Genomic DNA, 23,545 nt, shown 5'->3' with positions numbered 1-23,545 from the left:
GGTGGAAAACAGCGTTTGCCCAGTTCCCCCAACCCAGGCTGGCCCTGGGCCAAGGCAGGTGTGTGCTGGGAGCCAGCACCATATGGGGGCTCCAACCCCTGGGCTGCCTTAGTGAAAGAGAGGGTGGGAAGGGAGCCCAGAGGTGGGCAAATACACAATAAAATGACTTCATCCTAAGACAAGACTTTATGGGTAAAAAAAAGGGTATGTGGACAAGGCAGCAGGAAACATTTTCAGATCTACTGCACATGGTCATACCTTACAAGAAAAAGATGAAGCCAAAAAAGAAGAACACGGAGGAGGGAGAGAGGTGCTAAATGAAATGGGCAAAAGGGACCACTGGAAAAGGAGAGTGGGAGGAAAGAAAGAGATGGTGCCATTTTTCTTTCTAATAGTCACTACTATATCAAGCAAAATGCTAATTGAATATCCATTTATGTGCAATAAAACAGGAGTAAACCCAGCAATTCAGGAGACTGAGGCAGGAGGATCGCAAGTTTGAGGGCAGCCAGGGTCACTTAGCAAGGCCCCACCTCAAAATAAAATGGGCAGGGGCTGGAACTCAGAGGCAGGGCACTTGCCTAGCACACATGAGGCCCTGTGTTAACCCTTAGCAGCACAAAAGATAAATAAATACAACAAGATCTCTCACTGCAAGGATTTCAGTAACCATCAGGGGAAATAAATCAACAACCCACAGCAAGGGAAACAGAGGAAACCAACAGCCAGCAGAGCTCAAAGGAACACAGTCAGTACTTCTCCAGAGCCCATTAACGATGCAAGGACCAGAAAGGCGTTCCAACTAGGTGCAGGAGCAGAGATCATGCAGACATGTCCTCCTGGACAGATTCAAACCAGCCTTGGCTGCATACACAGAATAGCCCACCAGCACCCTGATGGACAACTATGGACATGACAAACTCACACATGGAATCTCTGGCCATGCCACCTACCCTCCTCTGTCATGCTACTGCCTTGGCCCTCTTGACTAATTTTTCCTAACTATTTTAGGGTTGATAACTACTCATACTTCTTTATTCTTAAGCTTTTAAAGGGGAGCCAAGAACTTAAATGCTTGGTGCTATTATTATTCACAATAGACACTGATATCACATCTGCCTGATCTTCTAAGTTAATTTTGCTACAGAGAAAATTCCTGTATTTCCAAAAGGCTAGTTCTGAAAATTCATTTTTTAGAAGTTGCTGAGCTTTCTTATCTTCTCAAATCCTGGCATCGAGCATGCTTTGAGGTGGGGAGGGCATCAGAATTAAGAGATTTCTGAAATAAGAGAAATGTATCCATCTGTGCTGGTCAGCTTTCCATCACTGTAACAAAACATATGAGATAATCAAGCTATAAAAAAAAGAAGGTTTACGTTGGCTCGCAGCTTTGGAGGTTTCATTCAGCCCGTGGTCGACGGGCCCTGTTGCCTTGAGTCTGTGACCAGGTAGCAAACACATCATGGAGGGAGCGAAGGGCAGAGCAGAACCGTTCCTCTGGTGGCCAGGAAGGGAAAAGGGACCCAGAGCAAGGGGAAGACTGTGATTGCAGAAGCTCCTTCAAAAGCTTGCCCCCAATGACCTAAACACCTCTCACTGATCCCCCTTCTTTTTTTTTTTTTTTTTTTTTTGATACTGGGGATTGAACCCAGTGGCACTTAACCACTGAGCCACACCCCCAGCCTTTTTTTATATTTTATTTAGAGATAGGGTCTCACTGAGTCACTTAGGTCCCTGCTAAGTTGCTGAGGCTGGCTTTGAACTCACATTTCTCAAAGGTTCCACCCTTTCCCCATATCAGGTGACCCAGCCTTTAACACATGGACCTTTGGGAACATTTAAGATCCAAATTAAAGCAACATTCTAGCAGGATGTCCCAGAAAAGCCTTTTTGCATGTTTGTTTTGTTTTATTTTTATGGTATTGGGGACTGAAAGGATGGTCTCATGCATCCTAAGTGCTCTACCATTAAGCTACACCCTCAGGCTCTATGCTTTTAATTTTATTTTTAAGACAAGATCTAGGTAAATTGCTGAGACTGGCCTCAAACTTGGGATCCTCCTGCCTCAGTCTCCCAAGTAGCTGAGATTATAAGCATGAGCCACACACCCAGCAGGAAGACTTTCTCTAAGCCAGAGTAGTCCAATAAAAGTACCAATTTAAATTTTCTAGTAGCCACAGTTAAAAAAAAAAAAAAAAAACTTAAAAGGTTAAGTGAAACTTAATAATCTATTTATTCAATCCAACATTTCACAACTATTATCATTTCAAAATATAACCAATATAAAAAGCAAGGAATGACATGTCTTCCCTTCCTCTCTTTCTTATTAGCTCTCTGAAATCTCTGTAGGCTACACTAACAGCACACCCTGAGTCAGCTTGGTCATATATGGCCACCACAGTAGGCAGGATGACTACAGACCCTCTGATTGTGATGTGTGGCCAAGAAAGAATAAGGTTAGATAAAGCATTTCCTAAGAATGAGGGATTCAGTCTCCCAAGTGTCCAGTTACAGGGTGTGCTGGGCTCGTTTGCACAGCTCCTAAGAGGACAAACAGCCCTTCGGTCTGTCGGAAATAGCTGCCTGCAATCAGGAGAACCTCTCCAGGACTGAGTTTCAGATCCGAATACTCAACACACTCAAAATAGTGGTAAATACAATAAGGAGAGGGGCAGACACTGTCTTCTAAGGACCAGAAACAGGCTTGAGGCTATCACCAAACACAGCAGAACTCACCATTAACAGCGAAGCCTCACGCACTGGCCAGGAGACTTCCTTCTGTGGATGTCCAGGCCTTATTAAAAAGTTGTTAAATCTAGTGCTTCCATTGAGAGAGCAACCATACTTCACAGGAAATTGAGCTTCCTGGATTAAGGGCCTGTCCTATTCTAGCACAAATCAAAGAAGAATCCAAAATCAGCACTTGCGAAATCTTAATTTCTTCCTGCCTGGTCAAAACTGCAGCTCATTTATAAGCCTCAAGGCCCCTAAAAAAATAATCGCTGTCAGGTTATTTGGAGCATTGAACATATTTTCTCAGTGTTCTTGTTATCAGTTGATCCAGAAAGCTCCTTTTCCCCCCTTTTTCTCATAGCATCTTAAAACCAAAGAGTACATGAATGAACTCTGATTCATTAAAATCCAGGAACGATGTGGACACCAAGTCTCACAGCTCTTCATGGGAAGATGCAGCAGCTGTGAGTGAGCTTGGCCTTGCAATCAGCCCCTCTCACCAGTCCTCTGGTTCTCTATCCGGGACTCTTTCTCCCTCCCATTGCCTTGATCGCTCCCTGTGCCAGACTCTCCTGACCTCCCCAATGACACGGACAGGTGTTCTCAGCTGATGTGAACTGGAGGGCCACCCTGGCACACGTACCCCGCGACATCCGGGACAACACTCAATCATTAGCGGCTATTTTCCTGAAAGCACACCAAATAGATGCCAGAATGGGCACACAGACGGATGAGTGGGTGGGAAGGGCTTGCTGTGCCAGCCAAGGAGTCGGGAGGGGTTTCTACAGAGAACGGCGTCTGTGCTGAGCCTTTAACAGGAAGCAAGGATAGACCCGGAGAGAAAATGCGGAGAGAAAGCATGGGGACCGGCAACACCCCCCCACCCCCCCACATCCCCCAGCGCCAGGTCTGCTGGAAGCATCCATGGGAATGGAGTCACTATTCACACAATCCCCGGGAAGCAGCGGCCCTGAGCGTCCCTATTTGATAAATGAGGAAACCAGGACACCGCGAGCTAACAAGTTTATTCAAGGTCATTCTCGCTTATCCATGGACGGTATGTTTCCAGTCCCCAGAGGACGCCTGAATCCTGGGCCTGCACCCAACTTTACTAGACTAAGCTTTCTCCTACACACACACACACACACACACACACACACACCTATGATTCAAGTTTAATTTATAAATTAGGCACAGTAAGAGACTAACGGTGAGAATAATAACAAAACAGAGCAGTTATAATATACTATAGGAAAAGCTATATAAATGTGGTGTCTTTCTCTTGAAAGAGGATAAATATTTATATTCTGGGGCCACAGGTGACCACAGGAATGGAAATCATGGGAAGCGAAGCCGTGGATCTGGGGAGGGGAACGGGAGGTGGGGACGGGGCAGGGGGCTGCTGTCTGTGGCCCCACAGTGCAAACCAGGCAGCACGGCTCCATGTTTGAGTTTGCCCTTCACTGCATCTGATGACCCCTTTAGCCCCTGCACATCACTGTCCCTGAGAGAAGAACACATCGTGTTTTTGAATTGCCAGCAAACACTGCCATCTGGGCTGCACTGGCAGCAAGGAGGGCCATCTAAATGCAAGAAGCCGGGAGGAGGGGGCCTTCAGACAGTGGTGGGCGCGGGGGCGTCACAGCCTCGCCCACTGCTCCTCCATCCAAGCTCAGCCTGTTGGCAGTTGCCAGTGTGTGTCCACCTTAGAGCTGAGTGGGCAAGGCTGGGGTGAGCACCAGGTGAGGCAGAGAGGGGAGCAGGGACAGGCTCCCCACTGGACTCTGTACCACTAACAATGCGGAACACCAGTGGGCCCTCACCCAGGAGCGATGTGCTCAGACACATTTCACACAGACTTCCCGTGGAAGATGCACTGGAGGCTCAGGCCACCCTGGCAGGAAGGAGGATGCTGGGCAAGTCCGGGAGAAAGGACCAGAAGAGCACATTCATCTCCTGGGGCTTCTGAACAGACCAAACACTGGGGTGCCCGAACACCACAGCAATCGATTGCCGCTCAGTTCTGAACACCAGAAGTTCAAAATCAAGACACCAGCAGGGCTGCACTCCCTCCGGAAGCCCTAGGGGAGCATGCTTCCTTGCCCCTTCTGCCTTCGGGTGGCTTTTGGTGGCTTCTTGGCTTTTGAGCGTTATTACTCCGATTCCTGCCTCCATCGTCACATAGCTACCTCCTCCGCATCTGTGTCTCTCCATCTGAATCACAGAATTTAGGGCCCACAGTAACCCAGTGTGGTCACCTCTTACTTAATACACCTGCGAAGACCCTATGTCCAAAGAAGGCCACATTCTGAAGTTCCAGGGACCTGAGTTTTTTGGGGGGCAAACTCAACCCACCAAGTAGGACCTGGAAAAGGGCACAAATCTTAAAACTGAAGAGGAACAACGAAGGAAAGAAATACAGCAAGGTGTGGCGCATGAAGAGGTTGCACCAGCTTCTGAGAAGCAGAAGTGCAGACTTTGGAATAGAGAATGTACGCAGAGAAACCAGTACTGCAAGAATTCGCAAGAAACCAAAAAAGTTACCCAAGGGTGTGGGAAAATGAGCAGCAAGGATGGGCGACAGCAAGATTTCTTCATGTGTACTTTAGTCCATAACTTTTATCTTGAAACCATGTGAAGGTATTCTTTATCCAAACAAATGAAAGAAAAAATAAAAAGAAATATTTGGGAAGTGAACAATAAAAGTAGGTGCATCTCACAGACAATGGATTCAGGCGTGTGCGTGTAACAGCGTGTCGGACAAAGGCTGCATGCATGCCATCGGTCCCAAGGACTCCGCTGCCTAGTGACACTGCAGCATTCTTAATGTGTACTCCCTGATGTTCACACAGCGTCAAAACTGCCTAACCACACGTTTCTCAGCACAAATCCCCATCAGGCAAAACGTAACTGTATACACCGTGTAATTCCATTATTATCAAGTACTTCTGGTGTGATAAGCTGGGATTGGGTTGCCCTTCAGAGGGTGCTGATGGGAAAGTTCCTGGGGCTGCAGCGTGGTCTGCCTCTGGATCTTGCTCCACAGGTGTGCTCTGCAACAATTCACCAAGCCGTACACTTACAATAATGTACGCTTTTCCATTTGTGTGTTAAGTTTAATATCAAAAATTTTTTAAAAGCAAGTATCTGCACCAGCATCCTGTCTACACATCAGGGATAATATCACCCATTCAGGGCAAAGCTCTCCTGCTGGGGATGTCCATTTTTCTAAGGAAGGAGACACCGAACACCATCTCCATGCAAGTTTAACATCCTGTGGTTTCAGGGAACAAAGTCCATGCAACGTGCTTCAAGGATCTTTGTTTTTCCAAAAAGCAGTGTGGATACAACAATATTTTCATGAGTGCTGCCTTGGTTCCAAAAGATTCTTTCTCCATGTCAAAGGCTGAAATCTGAGCCACAAGCCAGAGGGGTTGGAGGTCCCTGAAAACATTTTTATGTGTTTCTCTTCTGCCTGAAAAAAAGGCCAAAAATGGGATTTCCACAAGCAGCGGTGAGAGGAGGGCAGCCTGCACACGTCGTCCCTGCCTGAGACGCTTGTTCCCGCCACCTACTAGGACTCCCCGTAATGGAAACGCCAGATTTAAACAGGTGTCATAACAGTAAAGGGGCCCCATAAATGGAAACCCAGAAGGTCTTGCGGAGCTGGACAGCTGGAGCGAGAGTGAGGGTTACAGACCTAAGCGGTCCCCAGACTTCCGGCGTCTGCTCTGCCTGCCTCACACACACTTAAACGTCCATTTGCCTGCACGAGCACACACGCACCACACATATAAAATCTCTCAACAGGAAATTTCTTCCATTCTTAAACGGTCTCGCCTAAATAAAATACCTCTGACAGAGTACTCTGAGCTATTGGATCACATTAAATGAGACGGAAAAAAAAAGAACCGGCTATTCTACAACAAATAGTCTGCTCGGTGGAGCAGAGTCACGTGGTCACACCGGGCTGCCCAGCACATGAAATGAGAGGGGCTTAGGAACTTAGTGGCCTTGATGGAGACCGTGTGGGGGAGGGGCAGCCCATTCCTGCCCCATGACCACCCACATGTTGTCACCCACTAATGCTTGTGGCTTGTATCACATCCAAGTTGTGCAGCCTTGGAGACACCACTTAATCTCTCTGCTTCTCCACTTTCTCATCAGCAAAATGGGATACGGGGACCCACCTTAGGATTTTCAATAATCACATGTGTAAAGTGTCCAAAAGGCCCAGCACAAAGGGTAGATCAATTGATCCAAGGCAACCAGTATGCTGGTTGTAATCGTAAACACCACTTATCAAAGTATCCATTTATTTCCTTGAGGAAATGACTCCTCATTCTTTGCCCAGAAGGAAAATATACAATGAAGGTCAGCATTTGATCTGCAAGCCTCCTAATTCCCACCAAAAATATTCAATAAGAATAGTATTAAATAACCAGTGACAGTGTGATCCCAGCAACTCAGGAGACTGAGGCAAGAGGATTGCAAGTTTGAGGCCAGCCTCAGCAACTTAGGGAGACCTGTCTCAAAAATAAAAAGAACTGGGGATGTAGCTCAGTGGTGGGGTGTCCCTAGGTTCAATCCACAACCCCATACACACTCACAAAAGGGACCGTATCTCCACACATAGATGCAGACCTGTTCTGTGGAACTAGAGTCTAGCACTTCAACCCATCAATTTGAGGGGAACACAATTTGGTCCATGACACCTTCCTATGCCAAAATTTGAAATGTTCATTTGGGCATTCACAGAATTAAAGATTCCACGTCATACAAAGGCCAGGTGAAGTATGAAGTTTTACTTGAAAAGGACTATTCGAACTCAATAGTGGGAGGCCTGGCAGCCAGTAGCAAAGGCTTATGGGGCAATGAGGTGCCGACTTCTATGCTACTCCATAGGACAGTCAGCATAGAAGTCAGGTGAAAGAAGTCAGGGAGGTAGACTCAATTCCCGTAGGGGGGTTGTGGGGGGACAACTTTCACTAGTTCAAGATCAAGGGCATCCAGTGTCAGTCTCTTCAGACTGACTTTGTTACCCTCCTTTAGGTCTTAAGAATGCCCAGCCCACATGTGCCTTAAGTTGTTCCTACAACCTGAAAGTGGGGTCACTCCCTACGCATCACTGCATAGATGTGTGAGGACCAGCCTCAGAAAGGGCAGGAGGCCTCACCAACATCAATCAGCTCATCCGGCAGCTCCAGCATGGGACCCTCCAGCTCTGGCTTCAGTTCCTCCCTCCTCTCCGCAATGGAACCCAAAAAAGTCCCAGGTGACCATCGTCAGCCCAGATGTCCCACAGAACATGTCCTTCTGCAGTGGAGGGGGCTTAATCAATCCTTCCAACCCGAAAATCCCAAACTAAAGCCAATCACAGTCGAAGGGCAGGGAAGGGTGAGAAAAGGTGCTGGAGGAGGACATTCGCCTCTTCAAACCCAGCCACATAGGACACCTTCAGTTCCCCAGGGTATGCACCTGACAGTCGCTTCACACTGCATCCTATTTCCCTCCTAAGATTTGGTTCAAAATCAAAAGGCGCGGGATTAGGAGAGCTAGAGAGGACCTTGGTGTTTCAATCTCACCATCTCACAAATGTGAAATCCAAGTCTTGCTCTGGGGCAAAGTGTAAGGAGGAAGTGGCTACATTGTTCAGGTTGATGGCCACTGTTTACGTGAAAAGAAACAGAGTACCAAGTTGCAAAATTGTAAAAAGTCAAAAAAAAAAAAAAAAAAAAAAAAAAAACCACACAGATAAGAAAGAACAAAGAAAACCAAAAGCAACCACTGCTTTCCCATCATAGGCAAGTAAAAGTCTGATTCATTTGCAGCACAAAATCTTATACAAGCAAGCGTTCAGTGCAACAATCCTTGCTGACCAAAAAGGGTCGGGGAATGTCAAGTAGAGGCCTGACTGAGTACTCGTCAAATCTCAATTAGCAAGTTGCTCTTTTCCCTACAGCCAGGCCCCTCATCCCTGCCTCAGTGGTCACACTCAGTATTATTGTTCCCTCAATGCTTTATCCAGCCGCTTGCTATCAAGGCATCCCCTGGCCATGAAGATCTCCATCATCCTTCTGTCTGCTTATAAACGCATACTGTGGAATATTCCTACCTCTTAACCAAAGTATATTTATTCCCCTTGAGGTTGGGAACTCAGCCTCCCCACTTTAAACCTGTCCCCCATCCTTTTTATCATTATAGTTACAAGTCTCCATTATTTTCTACCCATAGACTTTCAGTATGCAGATATTCTGAGCCATCTGCAGTTTGGTTCTGGCCTCTCAGCACCAAGCCCCATAACCTTGAAAAAAGCCCAGGTCCACCGAGGCTCACCCTGGAATCAAAGGCATGTTGGTGTAACGTCCTCGGAGTTTTTCTTAGTTCTCTGCTGTTTATCTGCTCATTTCAAACTGCCTGTCTGGTTGCTTTCCCACCCACCCATTTCCACCTCAGGGCTGCATGCTGCCTATCTGTGGCCCCTTGCTGGAGCACCAAGTTCAAGCACCAAGTTCATCCTGGTTGGAGACTGCTAATCAGCAACTGGGTCTGAGATAGGAATGTGGGGATACAGAAAAAGAAAGATTGAGAAGTGCCCCTGAGCAACTGGAATGCAAAAGAAGCCTTTGTGAGCAACCCAGCACAAGTCCTTAGCCTATGCCCTGGCCCAGGGCCCTTGACCCACATTCTTGCCTACAGAAAGTTAATAGGAAGGTAATACGTAAGCACAGGGAAAACTGAGTATAACTCCACACTGACTCCCCTCTAAGGCAGCCCTAGCAACTGTCCCTCTATAAATATTAACACCCCACACCAAAGGGTGGCTCTCGCCCTCTGGAGATGGCCCACATTCTCCCTTAAATGAGTGTTTCTTAATATTCCCCCAGAGACATTCTTCCCTTGACACAGCCTACATTCTCCCTTGAATGTGTATCTTCTTTCTTAAATAAATCTCTGTGTCTCTGACTGACACATACTGAAATTCTTTTCCATCACATATGCCAAGGACCCACTTGTCCTGAGACAAGGTCGCTGTTGTGGTTTATACCCAAAAGCTCATGGGTAAGATAACGCAATGCAATAAAGTTGGGGAGTGAAGTGATTGGATTATGAGAACTTCAGCCCAATCAGTGCATGAATCCACTGATAGAGACTAACTAGGAAGTATCTGCAGGCAGGTAGGGAGTGCCCAGAGGAAACAGGTCACTGGAGGCACACTTTTGGGGTTTATATTTTGTGCCTGGTGAGTAGACTGTGCTCGCTCTCTCTCTCTCTCTCTCTCTCTCTCTCTCCCTCCTCTCTCTCTCCTTCCTGACTGTCATGTCCTCAGCTGCTTTCCTCCTCCACAATCTTCCGCCATGATGTTCCACCTCACCTCCAGAGCAATGCAGTCAGCCATCTATGGACTGAGACCTCTGAAATCGTGAGTGCCAATAAATGTTTCCCCTTCTGAAATTGTTCTTGTCAAGTCTTTTGATCACGGCAATGAAAAAGCTGAATAAAACAATCCCCTTCTCTGGAAACTCCTTCTGTGACATTAGCATTAAATATATATCCCTATCATATGTGCTTAATATTTTTTAAACAGGCAGTATAACAGAGTGGTTGGATATAATTTTGGGTCAAATTATGGCTCAAAAACAAATCATGTTGAAATCCTGAAATCCCCCTGCCCCCACCCCCTACCTATGAATGTGAACTTCTTTGTAAATTGACTCTTTTCAGATGCAACAAGTTAAGATGGAGTCATAGTGACCCAGAATGGGCCCCAAACCAGTGATGGGTGTCTTTGTAAAGGAAATTTGGAAACAGACTCGAAGGAGAAGAGTGTCACCTGAGGGAGACAAGAACCCAAATAATAGTATCACAAGCTAAGGAACCCCTGGAGCTGTCGGAAGCTGAAAGAGGCAAAGAAAGAATCCCCACCCCCCCAGAGCCTGGAAGGGAGTGGGCCCCACCCCTACTGTGATTTCAGACTTGAAGTCTGCAGAGTTTGAAGAGAATAAGGTGCTGTTGTCTAAAATCCCCCTGCTGTGGCACCCTGTTACAGCAGCCCTAGGAAACAAAAACGGACATGAGTTAAGTTTGCCTTGAAAATCATCAATATTCTAGTATCTTCAAGGGGTTAGGGTTATGCATGAACCAGGAGGTGATCCTAGAGAAAAACTGAGGTTGGGAGTACAATCATGATGGGAACTGTGGATATAGGACCAGTGTCTGGAGAGAAAGGGGAGGGAAGAAAGGCAGTGAGCCTTCCAAGGTCAAGTTCAAACCTAGCCTGAATGGATCCATCAATGGGGCTAATCCTTCCATTGAGATCTAATCAGAGGGGCTCCTTTGCTGCCCCCGGGGGCTTTCTCATCTTTGTTCATTCCAGAGCATCCACATATTCTTTATTCTTCCTGAGGTCCTTATTGTTGAGAGGAGCACTTTGCTATTAATCCCCATGTGTAAGTGGATTACAAAACAAGAAGATTCAACATGGCAGTCTTAAGTTTCCACTAGTTACCACCTACCCAAGGATGTACTGATGACCGTGATTTTTCTCGTTATGAAACTAATACTCATTTCACTCATTATACAATCTTTCAAAGTTAGAAAAAATTACCTGGGGCGGGGAGCAAAAGAGCCACCCTTATCTCAACACTTAAAAAACACTTGAAAAATATTGTCATGTGCCCGATGTAATTAAGAGAAATGGTTCAGAATGAATTTTTTTTAATAAAATAAGAGATGTTCTTAAAGAATCACCCAGGAGAGAATGAAAAACAAGCAAACAAACAAAATAAATAAACAACAAGCCAACAGACAAAAACCACACCATGCTTGAGAAAAAGGAGGATAGGCACGGATAATCAAGGGCTGTCAACCATTTTAACACTGCAAGAGATCAGAGAGATTTTATTCATGTTAAGGTAGCAAAATCAAAGACAGCATCTCATAGCATCTAAGCTAATAAACTTAACTCGTGTCCTAAAAAGCTCTCCCTTTCAAAATTCCACAAAGGAACTTTCAAGGTGGAAAAATCATACCTAATTATTGCTTGAGAGATGTCCATTTTTTCCCCAAATTAAAATTTCCTGGCACCCATAACACAGCAACTAAGACTACATCTTATGCTCATGGACCAGTCTCTCCAAATCCCATACCTACTGACTGCCCCAGGTATGGGACTATACCCCAGAATCTTGGAAGGACTGCCTGGCTCCATGTGAGGAAATAAAGATAAGAGCCAGGCAGGCTACAGTGCTAGTTGCTAGTTGCTAGTTGCTAGGAAGCTCATAAATTCACTCTTCCTGACTTGGCTGGGATTCAGAACTGCTGTATCACAGGATGAGAAGACACGGATTACTGCAATTAAAATTCAGAGGCTGTCCATGAGGAATAATTCTAGCTCTTCTCACTCTAAATAAGCTACATTAACTGACCTGGGGTAAAGAAATGGGCAGTGAACTGGGATCTCTAAAATCTTTGGCACGAAAACTCTAGGATCCTAACACTAACCAGCCGCTTGGACAAATAAATTCCATCTGGTTTTGACTCCATCTTTCAAACGAGCCAGTCATTGGGTATTCCTATTTGAAAAACTGAATTTGTAGCTATAGGCTGCCATAAGCCTTTAATGTAACTTGAATTGTTTAATAAAATTGGTGAGAATTCACGGGGCCAAGGTTGTAAAGGTTGTGGACAGACTCAACCCTGAAGTTAAACAATTAATTATGGGGGAGGGGGACAAACACAGGGTGAATAGTTTATAGTTTAGGTTTATTTTTAATAATTGGTTTATTAAATGGCTTAGTTAAGCGAAAACCTTAGACAGTTTTAAATTCTAAACTACAATGAAATGTTAAAGTTCAATTGATATAATTGTAGAAACTGAAATTATAATTTCTAATCAGATTTCAGGATGAGATAATTACCTTAATATTCATAAAACTTTTCTAAAATGTCACAGTAGACCTGGCACGGCACTTGGAACATTTTTCTGGAAATATTTTCAATGCTTAATAAACTGCTTAGGAGGAGCAGATTATGAATGATCACCCACAATACTGCTCCTCCATAATAGTACCCACATCAGATTTTAGGGCTAAAGACATCCTTGCATGATACAGTCTCAACAATATACTGAGGTCATTAACTGGGAAAAACCTGCTGAAGCATCTGGAAGCCACGCCTGCAAAAATTCTTACCTTCATTGTCAACAAACTTTCCATTCTAAAAAAAAAAACATACCTGATTCATTGAATTCCAGCTAAAGTAATAAACAAAAGCTGAAGCATCAAGAAAAGCTCATTTGCAAATATCTAGAAACATAAACTCCTTCCCAGGTAAAGAAATTTTTTAAAAATGACCTTAAATACAAACAACATTTGCAGAGCTGGGGATGCAGCTCAGTGTGAACCCCCCCCTCCCCAGTTTAGTATGTGTGTCTTTTCAATGCAGGTGGTCTAAACTTCGCACTATTGGACTGCAGCCCAGACTATTCTGCCTGGGTGACCTTTCTATGAATTGCAGGGATGGTAACAGTACGCCTGGCCTCTACAACCTCCCCAGTAGTGGCAAACTAAAAATGTATCTCCAGACTTTGCCAAATGTCTCCTGGAAGCAAAATTGCCCAGAGTTAAAAACTTCTGTCCCAATATAACACATACAAAAATATCACCCAGAAAAAAAATTTAACATCTGAAAGCTAATACCCAAAGACACTTCTCTTCTGAATTATATTGCAAGTATTTCCTTCAATTAGCTGTGGTAAATAAATGCAATAACTGAGTCACTCATGGAGTTCATGGAGTTTATTTTAAATAAATGAAGTACTGCTCTTTTTTTAAGTGTAAAGTCGCTGTTCTAAAACAAAATGTTTCCTGTGCTTCTTTACTGAATCTATAACCTAATTAATGATGCAAAGAGAACTGTAGAAAACAAAATATAAATCTAATATGCACCTAAGTATAGAGTGAAAAATATTGACAGAATTAAAAACCAAGCAAACATTTTTTATTGATTTTCAGCTTTCACAAGCAAACAATATGCAAAGGACACCATCAAGAAAGTAAAATGACAATCTACTGAATGGAGAAAATGTTTGAAAATCATGTCTGATAAAAGACTTGTATCTAAACTTCATAAAGATAGGCTAGGATGTCAATCAGTGGTGGGATGCTTGCCCAGCATGCACAAGGCCCTGGGCTGCATTCCCAGCACCACAAAAACACCACGAAAAATAAAACAAAAGACATAAAGAATTCTCACAGGGCTGGAGTTGTGGCTCAGTGGTAAAGCATTCACCTAGCATGTGCAAGGCACTGAGTTCAATTCTCAGCACAGCATGTAAATAAATAAAAATTAAGGTCCATCAAAAACTAAAAAAAAAAAAAAAAAAAAATGTTAAGGATTCTTACAATTTATTAATGAAATAACCAAAATCCAAGTGAAAAATGGGTGAAGTGTCTGAATAGACATTTATGAAAGAAAATATGCAACTACCCAATAAGGAAATGAAAAGATGCTCAACATCATTATTTATCAGAGAAACGCAAATCAAAACCCCAAGGAGGCACCACTTCTCACAAACTAGAATGCTTATAATAAACAAGACACATAATAAGGGATGTGGGGAAAGTGAAATTCTCATGTACTGCAGGTGGAAATGTAAAATGATGCCACCATATTGGAAAGTCACCTGGCAGTTTCTCAAAAGATTAAACAGACTTAAAATAGGACTTAGCAACTCCACTCTCAGAGAGATGCCTCCCAAATTTTTAAAACCAGATATTCAAACAAATATTTCTGCACTAATTCATAGCGGCAAACTATTCACAATAGCCAAAAGGTAAGAATAACTCAAATGTCACCAACTGATAAATGGATAAACACAATGTGGTATGTCCATACAGTGCATGTTATTTGGCCACGAAAAGGAATGGATCACAGATCCATGCTAATTGAAAGAAGCCAGTCACCAAAGGCTGTGTATATATGATTTCATTTACATGTAATGTCCAGAACAGGCAAATCTGTGGAGACAGAAAGCAGATTATTGGTTAACAGAGGCTGAGAGGAGAGGTAAAGAAGGGGCGTGACCAATGGGGTACAGGGTTCCTTTGAGGATGATGTAAATGTTCAAAAATTGAGTGTGATACTTATATAACTCCATAAATATACCAAAAATCCCTGAATTCTATAATTTAAAGAGGTGAATTTCAGGATTTGTGAATATCTAACACAGCCATTATGAAAACAAAAACCATCTATAAGCAAGGAATAGAACACTTAATCATGGTGGCAGAAACACAATGTAACAATGTTACCAGCGGGCACAGCTGACAAAAGGGGGAGTTGGGGACAAAGATAGATCAGGACCTAATGTTCTCATTTTAAAAGGGGGCACCAAAAGTCATAGGTTGATGGAACTAAAGTAAAGGTCTCTAAAAATAACACAAAGATGGAAGAGTAATGAATAGAAGAACCAGCTGTGGTTCAATGTGTCCCTCGGAAAGTTCACCAGCTGGGAACTTCATCCCCACATTCATACGCTGATAGTATTTGGGGGTGGGGCTTTGGGGGGGTGATTAGGATTACAAGTGGTCATGGGGTGAGTTTACTAAGGTATGAATGGAGGCTTTACAAGAGGAAAAGAAACCTAAACTGAAATACATTCCCGCTGTCTCACCAAGTGATGCCCTCGGCCATGTTATAATGCAGCATGGGTATGGGTACGCGTACTCACCAGGTACGGGTGCCATGCTCTTAGACTTCCCAGGCTCCAGAACAGTGAGCTACACAAACGTCTAGTCTTTATCCATTACTGAGACTCACACATATTGTTAGAGCAACATTTTAGACATCAAGATAACCACTAGAAGAACTCAAATAAAAATTGAGCCAAAATGATTGTTTCTGAAGATTATAGGCCTGGGTAGGAATAAAACAGGATGGCAACAGCATACATTGTTTGTGATAAGTCCATCTGTTCTATGAATTTCTTAATACTATATGGAGTTATTACTTTGCACATTGTTTCTAGAATCAAACCAAACTTGGCAGTAATTGAGTGGAAGAATCTTTATCAAAGAACAATATACACCAGGCACGGTGGCACACGCCTGCAATCCCAGTGGCTCAGGAGGCTGATGCAGGAGGATCACAAGTTCAAAGCCAGCCTCAGCAAAAGCCTAAGCACCTCAGTGAGTCCCTGTCTCTAAAGAATATACAAAGTAGGGCTGGGGATGTGGTTCAGTTTTTGAGTGCCTCTGAGTTCAATCCCTGGTACCCGCCCCCCCCAAAAAAGAACAATATACTTTATGTCAGAAGAAAATTTTAATTCAATCATTACAACTGAGTGAAATTGTGATTTAAGTGTATCTGAGCAAAATGACGAGAGTAGCCAGGCATGGTGGTGCACAGTTATAATTGCAGCGGAGTTTCATTATGATAACACAAAGTTCCCACAGAAAGCAGACAGGCTCTCCTGAGGTGGTGAGGCAGGGGGATGGCAAGTTCAAGGCCTGTCGGGGTATCCTGGTGAGACCCTGTCCCCGAAAAAAAATGATTTAAAAAGGGTTGAGTAAGTAGCTCAGTGATAGAGTGCTTGCCTCCCATGTGTGAGGCCCTGGCTTCCATCCCCAGTATTGGGGCAGGGGAGGAGCGACAAATCTAACAGCCAAGACTATGTCCCAAGAAGTCATCCTGAAAATGGATGTCAGCCCTTAAAGAGAAGAAGAAAGTCATGAAAGTCCAGACAAGGCCAACACAAAGAAACACCACAATAGGGTCAAAACCTCCCCACAGTGAGAAAAAAACATCCAGAGGTCCTAATAACTTGGAATGGGAGTGTCATTTGGGATGAAGAGCACTCTCCACACACCACAGGCCCAACCTGAAGGTGCTTGGGAGGCCTCGGGTGAAGGCACCGCAGGCGCTCCATCAGGAAGCACGGTGTGGTTATTTAAAATGCCACAATTACAGCTGGGACACTTGGGACTCGGGATTCCAGGAAGCCAAAGTGGAGCACCTGTGAGAAAGTCAGGTGGGAGAATTAATAATTACACCAGGCAAGAGGCACAGGCGAGTGCCCCAGGGCCCTACCCAGAGGGCTCAGGGGCCCGCCAGGTGGAAACAGTCGGGCAGTTACCAGACCCCAAGGAGCCTACCTGCACTAATAAACTTGCCCCAGAGTGATCATTTTCTGAGGACAACCTGGAGGCCTATGAGGAGACGGAGACTAACATGTTTCTTCAGTTAGTGGGGACAGGCGCCTATCAAGTCCAAAACAAAACCCATCTGAGAAAGTCATGACGAGAATAAACCCATGGTTGTGAACCTCTGGAAACAGCCCAGAGTGAATGTGAACGAGCCCAGGAGTCCCCTGCTCTCCTGGACATTCCTGGACATTCCTGCCTGAAATCATCATTCCCTTGGGATGCAGCCGAGTGCACCCAGGAGATGCAGATAGATCAAAAGAAACCTTGTCCACGGGATCTGAAGAAGCCCTGGGCAGGCCAGGCCTTGGGCTACAACCTGTCCCCAAAGACCCTGGAGCCTCCAGCAGGGATGGAAGAAAGGAAAGGGAAGGTTCTGCAAGGCAGTCCCTCCTCCAGGCTCCCCAGTGGACAGGCAGACATCCGTCACCTCCAGGACCAACTCTCCGCACCCACCTTCCCAGGAAGGGCTGAAAATCCCATCCACTCCATTCTTCATTTTGACACCTCTGCAGGGAAGATTCCCAGACACCCTCATCCTGACCTCCTCCTTCCCCAGGGCTGACCCGGGGCTTTCTGAGGCTCCTTATCACCTCCGCAGAGCAGGCCAGAGGAACCAGGAGCCGGAAGTGGACTCATCTGTGTTTACCAGGTTGGCAGCTGGAGGGAAAGTTGAAGGGAGGTAGGAAAGCTCTCCACTGGAGGCGGGCTCTACAAAGGCAGCTTTTTTTCTCTGTCTCTCTGCCTTTTTTTTTTTTTTTTTCCTGCAAGATATCCTGTCTACCCCTTGGCCATAGACTGGGTTTGGAGTTTTTAAGGAAAAGCGACTAACTCTCCATGACGTGATCTCCACTCCTCACCCATTCAAAGTCTGGAATAGCTCTCAGGCCCATCACACCTTTCTCCTTCATACCCCCTTAGACATACAATGCTCGAGTGCAATTTATAAATTGGGCACAGCAATCACTAATACTGTAGGGCTGGAGGTGTTGCTCACTGGTACTGCACTTGTAGATCATGTGTGAGGCCCTGTGCTTGATCCCCAGCACCACAAAAACAAATAAATCAAAATAACTCATCACAAAATCAAACAGTCACAACCATATACTTTAATAAAAGTTATTTAAAACGTATGCATTGTTTATTTCTGGAATTTTCCATTTAATATTTTCAGACCTCAGGTAACTGAAACCATGGAAAGAAAAAACCGTGAACAACAGGGACCCGCTGCCCTCATTCTTTGATCTTTAATAAATTGGGCAGGAACTGGAATAAATAATATAGGTGCTGAGTTTTTAAAAATCAAACATGCCTCCCCCTCTCTTTTCTTTCTCCTCTCCCTCATAAATTTGAAGTGCTCCCAGACAGAAAACCAACTATTTTCCATGTCATACTTTGGTTTTGCTAGGCTCTAAAATGCTGAGATCCTCACTAAAGCCAACAACACTAAAGTCCTCTTTGTGGGAAGACAGGTTTGCAGCTGACTCGGCCTCAAAGGACTTCGCCCATTCAAAACTGAAAAAACCACCCTCCCACAGAGTACTACACTCCACCGTCATTTTTGTTTAATGTCCTCTGAAAGCAAACAACTGGTCAGCTTTCATATCATGCCATTGTGTTCCCACCTCTGGCACTTCTGTCTGTGAACTGAGACCCCACTCCACAGCGAGGTAGCAGGATGCAAGGTCTCTGGGATCTACCTCAGCCCAGCTGCGGGAGAAACCTCTCCAGCTAGCAAGAGTTCTGAGGTCTTCTAGAAAAATCTCCTATCAGCATTGGAGTCAGCTACTAAAGATTGAACCCAGGGGCACTCCACTACCGAGCTACTACCTCTCCAGCCCTTTTTATTTATTTACTTACATTTACTTATTCATTTGATTTAAGGCAGGCTCTTGCCAAGTTGCCAAGGCTGGCCTTGAACTTGTGACTCTCCTTCCTCAACCTCCAGAGTCACTGGAATTAGAGGTTTGCACCACCCGCCACCACTCTGGGTCTTGTGAATTTCTTAATGAGGTCCCCGGAGACGAGAGAACAGGGAAAGTCTTGTGTGGAGGGGTGTGGAGGAAGGTGCCAGAGGTTGGAAAAGGGATGGAAAGGGAAAACTGCCTGACTATTCATATTCTGTATCCTTTTACACTAGAACACTGTTTTATTTTCGAAACACTCTGTTCCCTGCTGAGTACTGCTTTATTTCTGAGCACCTCCTTTATTTTTCTTTAATTTTTTTTTTTTTTTTTTTTTTTTTAGATAGGTGATTTGACCTCCAATGACGATGAGAGTGAATTTTTTCTCTTTGACACAGAAGTTACAGAAAACGGAATGTTTACAGATAAAAATCCCTGAAGTTTGGAATCAGGAAAAACAGGAAAAGTTTGCTAGGGACTCCCAGATCTGACTTTTCTGGTCTTCTATTGAGGAAAAAACAGAAAACAAGAGGACAGAGAGACACATTCAGGCACATACCTAGTTGCTCAATTTAGAAAAGAAAATGTCTATGCATACATGACCAATCTGTACTTTATTTCTGTTTCTGCCTTCTTTGAACACTTTTTTTTTTTTTTTTTTTTTTTCTATAAAACCAAACTTCTTTGCTTGGACCATCAAAATGCTTATTCTGTTTTATGGAATGAAATGCTTCTGGAGTCCAGAATTGAAAATAAAGCCAATTAATACAGTTAAACTAAGTTGTGGTATTATCCGTTGAAGATGCGCGCGCGCGCGCGCGCGCACACACACACACACACACACACACACACACACTGAAATCGGGTTTTGCAAACAGGAGACCCAATGACTGGAAACAGTGAAAATAAGAATCTTTCTCAACCACAAGCCTGAGTCTGTGGTGTTCTGTAATCTCACGGGCATTTGCACGTTGTCCATAGGAACTGGATTCTCCTTCTGGCTTCTGGCCCTCCTCCTTTTGCCATTACTGATTTCTAGCCACAGCTTCCATGGGGTTCCTACACTCTCACCTGTAGTCCCCATTTGGGAAATCATACACGTGTACTGCACATCTTTTAAAGTGTTAACCCGCACCTCCCCAACACACACCTCCACCAAAATGATTCTTCTGTCAGTAAGCTCCTGGCAGAAGGGAGAATGGAACTGTTTTCAGGCACACCTAGTAGGCCCGCAGCAAAGCCTTCACAGAATGCAGGAATTTTAAAGAAAGGATAGCAGATCCGTGCTGCTTTTCCTTTCTGGTTTAGAGGGGGTTGGGGAAGAGAGAGCTGAAGAGGGGGAGGAGGTCTTTGTCCTAGCTCTTTGGAAGGGCATTAGAGTGTAGTGAAATTGTCAGCTAATGAGATTTCCTAACCACTCGCTTGCTTTTAAGTGTAGGCCCCCAACTGATTTGATCCCCAGACAGCAGCAGGGGGGAAAAGGGGCCTTCAACATCCCTAAGGACCAGAGAATTCCCAGCATAAGTGTGGGAAGGATAGGAATCATTTCTGGGAGTGGAATTTAAATAGGTTATCACATTTATCAATTGATACTAAGCAACAGTGCTACAGCCCAATTCCACCTCGATAGCATGTTGGGGGTGGGGGGGCTACAGCAATCAGCCTGGTGACTGAGGTGGGCCCAGCAGACTGCAGGGGATAAGGACCAGTTCCTGCAGGCTTCTGATTGCAGGCTTCTGCAATCACTGGACATTCTACAAGTTTCTCACCTGGAGTTTTCGTTTGTTTGTTTGTTTGTTTGTTTGCTTGTTTTGGCTGGCAGAGGTCTCTGAGATCCACATGTAAAGGATGTGGTATTGGACTCAGCTGAATAATTTGCCCCTTCAGGCAAACAGGAAGCATTTCTTCACTCATATCTTAGTGTGTCAACAACCTGAGCTTGTCTTTTTGAACTACTTGTCAGATTATGTGTTGTTTTGGAGTCTCCCACCCAATATGAAGCTGTTTCTCTCTTTGCCTAAATAAAATGAGCAGTGCAGAGGTAGAACAGAGGAAACTCATGACAAATCACACTGACAACATTTTGAAGACATTCAATGAAATCAATTCTCCCTTTCTACCTTCCCTGCTTAGTCAACAGCCTCCTCCTTAAGTTTATTTCCCCTCCATTCAAAGATAATTACTTAGCAACTTCCATGTTTACCACTCAAAGGTACAAAAGAGCCGATTCTGGCTCCCAGCGACTTAGTAAACTTTTCTGCTACAAAACATAGTTTAAATTTCACCTTTCCAGCCAGTCTAGCCTCCCAGCCTCCAGATCTCTCTTTGTTCAAACCTCTCTCCTTACTGGTCCTAATCACTCTACAGCGGTCATTGGTTCACCAGCTTCCTACTCCCAACTGGAGGGTTTTTCCTCCTCCAAGCCCTGGTCTGGGTCTCACACCTTGAGGAAGCAGGAAGAAGAAACAACTAAAACCCATGGAAATTCAAACACGTAAAAAAGGAGTTACAAGTGATTAGATAAGTATAACCAAGTCAAAGGCCAAGTAAAACAAGCCCTGCTTAAGGCTGAAAACAGTGCTTGGTGCCTTTTAAAATAAAATAAAACAAAACAAAACAAAATAGGAGGTGGAAGAGTGCAGAACACAGAAAAGAGAAGACAGGGAGTCATTCTCTGTAACAGATTTTTTCTAATTGAAAAGCAACGTTACTTCTGCCCTTCCTATGTGGCAGTTACTGTGCCATGCAGTTAATTCATATGGTCCTTTAATCCCCTCCCCCTGAGAATACTCATTATCCCCACTTTACAGATGCACAAACTGAGTCTCGGGGCGATTAAGTAGCTTGGCCAGGATCACCCAGCTCGTGAGTGACGCGGAGCAGGTCTGGAACTCTGGTTTGTTTGACCTCAAGCCCAGGTTCTCAACCTCTGCTCTAGCTCAAAGTGTGCGCCAAGTCAGCAAGCAAGGGAAACCCGATCCCATCCACTCCGACTCCAGGATGCCGCACAGCTGCTGCACGGAGCCGCGTGAGTACCACTGAAGTAGGCACCGATCGCACACTGTCCCCAAGGGCTCGCGCGCGTCCTTCAAAATCTGCCGACACGGAGAAAAAGGCAGAAGACCCAGAGCAGGAAGACCAGAGGATGCGACAGGAAAGGAATGGGCATGGCCAGGTCAGCGACCCGACGGCCGTCATCCTGAGGTCCCAGGACACGAGAGCCTACCGGTGTAGGGGACTTGAGGGCGCGGGGCGTGGCGGGGGCTGGGCGCGAAGTCTGCGTCTTTTCCCTGAAACACGGTCTAGGAAGGCTGGGGGAGGGGGCATCACCTGACAGCGCGCACCAACTTCTCACTTGGAGGGGGCTCGCGGCAGCGGCCAGGGCAGGGGGAGCGCAGCACACAGCTCTCGCCCAATGGCGAGGTCTGTAAACAAAAGCGGGGCCCACGCGGGTCCCCAGCCGGGTGGCCAGCCGCGCGGTTCAGCGGCATCGGAGCAGCGGAGCTGGCTAGGGCGAGGCGGGGAAGGGATAAGACGCGGGGACCCAGCGCAGAGCCTTCGGGACCCCCGCGGCCCCGACAAGTCATTGTCTGCACACCCTCAGGATTCCACTTTAAATGTCCCCTCCCTGGCCCACCGCGGGTCCCCCACCCTATGTGCCGGACCCCGGGCTCTCTGTCCAGTGTGCCCAGCCCCGATCGTGGCACGGATGGCCAGAACGTGCTCCCTACCAGCGTTGCCAAAAAGCCAGGCCCGTAAGTGCCCGAGTCAGGGACCGAGACACACACATAGACACAGGCACACACGCGTACGCCCTCCCCGAAGTTGATATAAAAAAAAATCAGCCGATAAATACACAGTGATGCCGCCGCCGCAGGTCAGCGCTGACCTCCTGCTGCCAGGAAGACCGAATGCCAACGCCTGGACACTGTCACATCCATTCGGCGCCTGGGCTTCGCTGTCTCCCGTTGCTCCTGGACGCTCCTTCGCGCTGGAAATATCTCCCCCTGCCTTCCCTCCCCAGATCACCCCACCTCCCAAGTGTATGCATACGAAAACAATACGAGTAAAGCCCGATCGGGGGGAGCTAGGACCCGCCGGGAGCCCCAGTGTGCGGGAGACTGGGGTCAGGACGTGCCCGTCACGGGCACAGCGGCTCGGGGCATCCTCATCGCCATCCCTCGGGGCGGCTCTGGTCAGTCGACCCGCACCCCCTAGGCTCGCAGTACTCACCTGCGACGTTCCTCCCGGATCTCCGCGACCCGACCGGCCACAATGCGGGGCCGCTGGGCCCCGGGGGCTGCGGGCGCCGAAGCGTTCGCCTCGCTGCAGAGCTGCGCGCCCGACGGCGGCGGCGCTGCTCTGCCGGGCCGAGCTCCGGCCCGCTCGCGGTCTGCCAATGGGAGCTGTCAGGGCGCCTCAGCCCGCGGCCTCGGGGGCGGGGCCACAGGAGCCCGTGGGAAACCGAGTTCCGATTGGACCTCCTGACAATCGCTCCGCCTCGGTCCAGCCAATCAGAAACGGAGAATACGGGAGCGGGGCGTTCGGAGTTGGGCTGGAGAGTGACAACAGGCGCACGCTGGGTACCTGAGCTGCGTCCCGGCCTCGGGCCAGTGGTTAGAGGGATTCGGGCGTCCCGCGTCCGAGATGCCTTCCAACCAGGCTCTGGAGGCGCAATCTGGGGAGACCGTGGAAAGACTGAGG

At 46.1% G+C, this 23,545-nt stretch overlaps 1 protein-coding gene across 1 annotated transcript in view; it reads right to left on the bottom strand.

The window, feature by feature from the left end:
• TIAM1 (TIAM Rac1 associated GEF 1) overlaps positions 1-23,221 on the bottom strand; it is a 361,699-nt gene extending 338,478 nt beyond the window's left edge. Inside the window, exon 1 of the mRNA XM_079156417.1 lies at positions 23,075-23,221. The gene's annotated coding sequence lies outside the window, so the exon portion shown is untranslated. The remainder of the gene's footprint in view (positions 1-23,074) is intronic.
• Between the last annotated feature and the right edge of the window lie 324 nt (positions 23,222-23,545).

Source organism: Sciurus vulgaris (assembly GCF_902686455.1).
Source record: "Sciurus vulgaris genome assembly, chromosome: 10".
NCBI lineage: Eukaryota > Metazoa > Chordata > Mammalia > Rodentia > Sciuridae > Sciurus > Sciurus vulgaris.
Note: the sequence above shows the minus strand (reverse complement) of the source record. Positions and strands in the feature narration are given on the sequence as shown.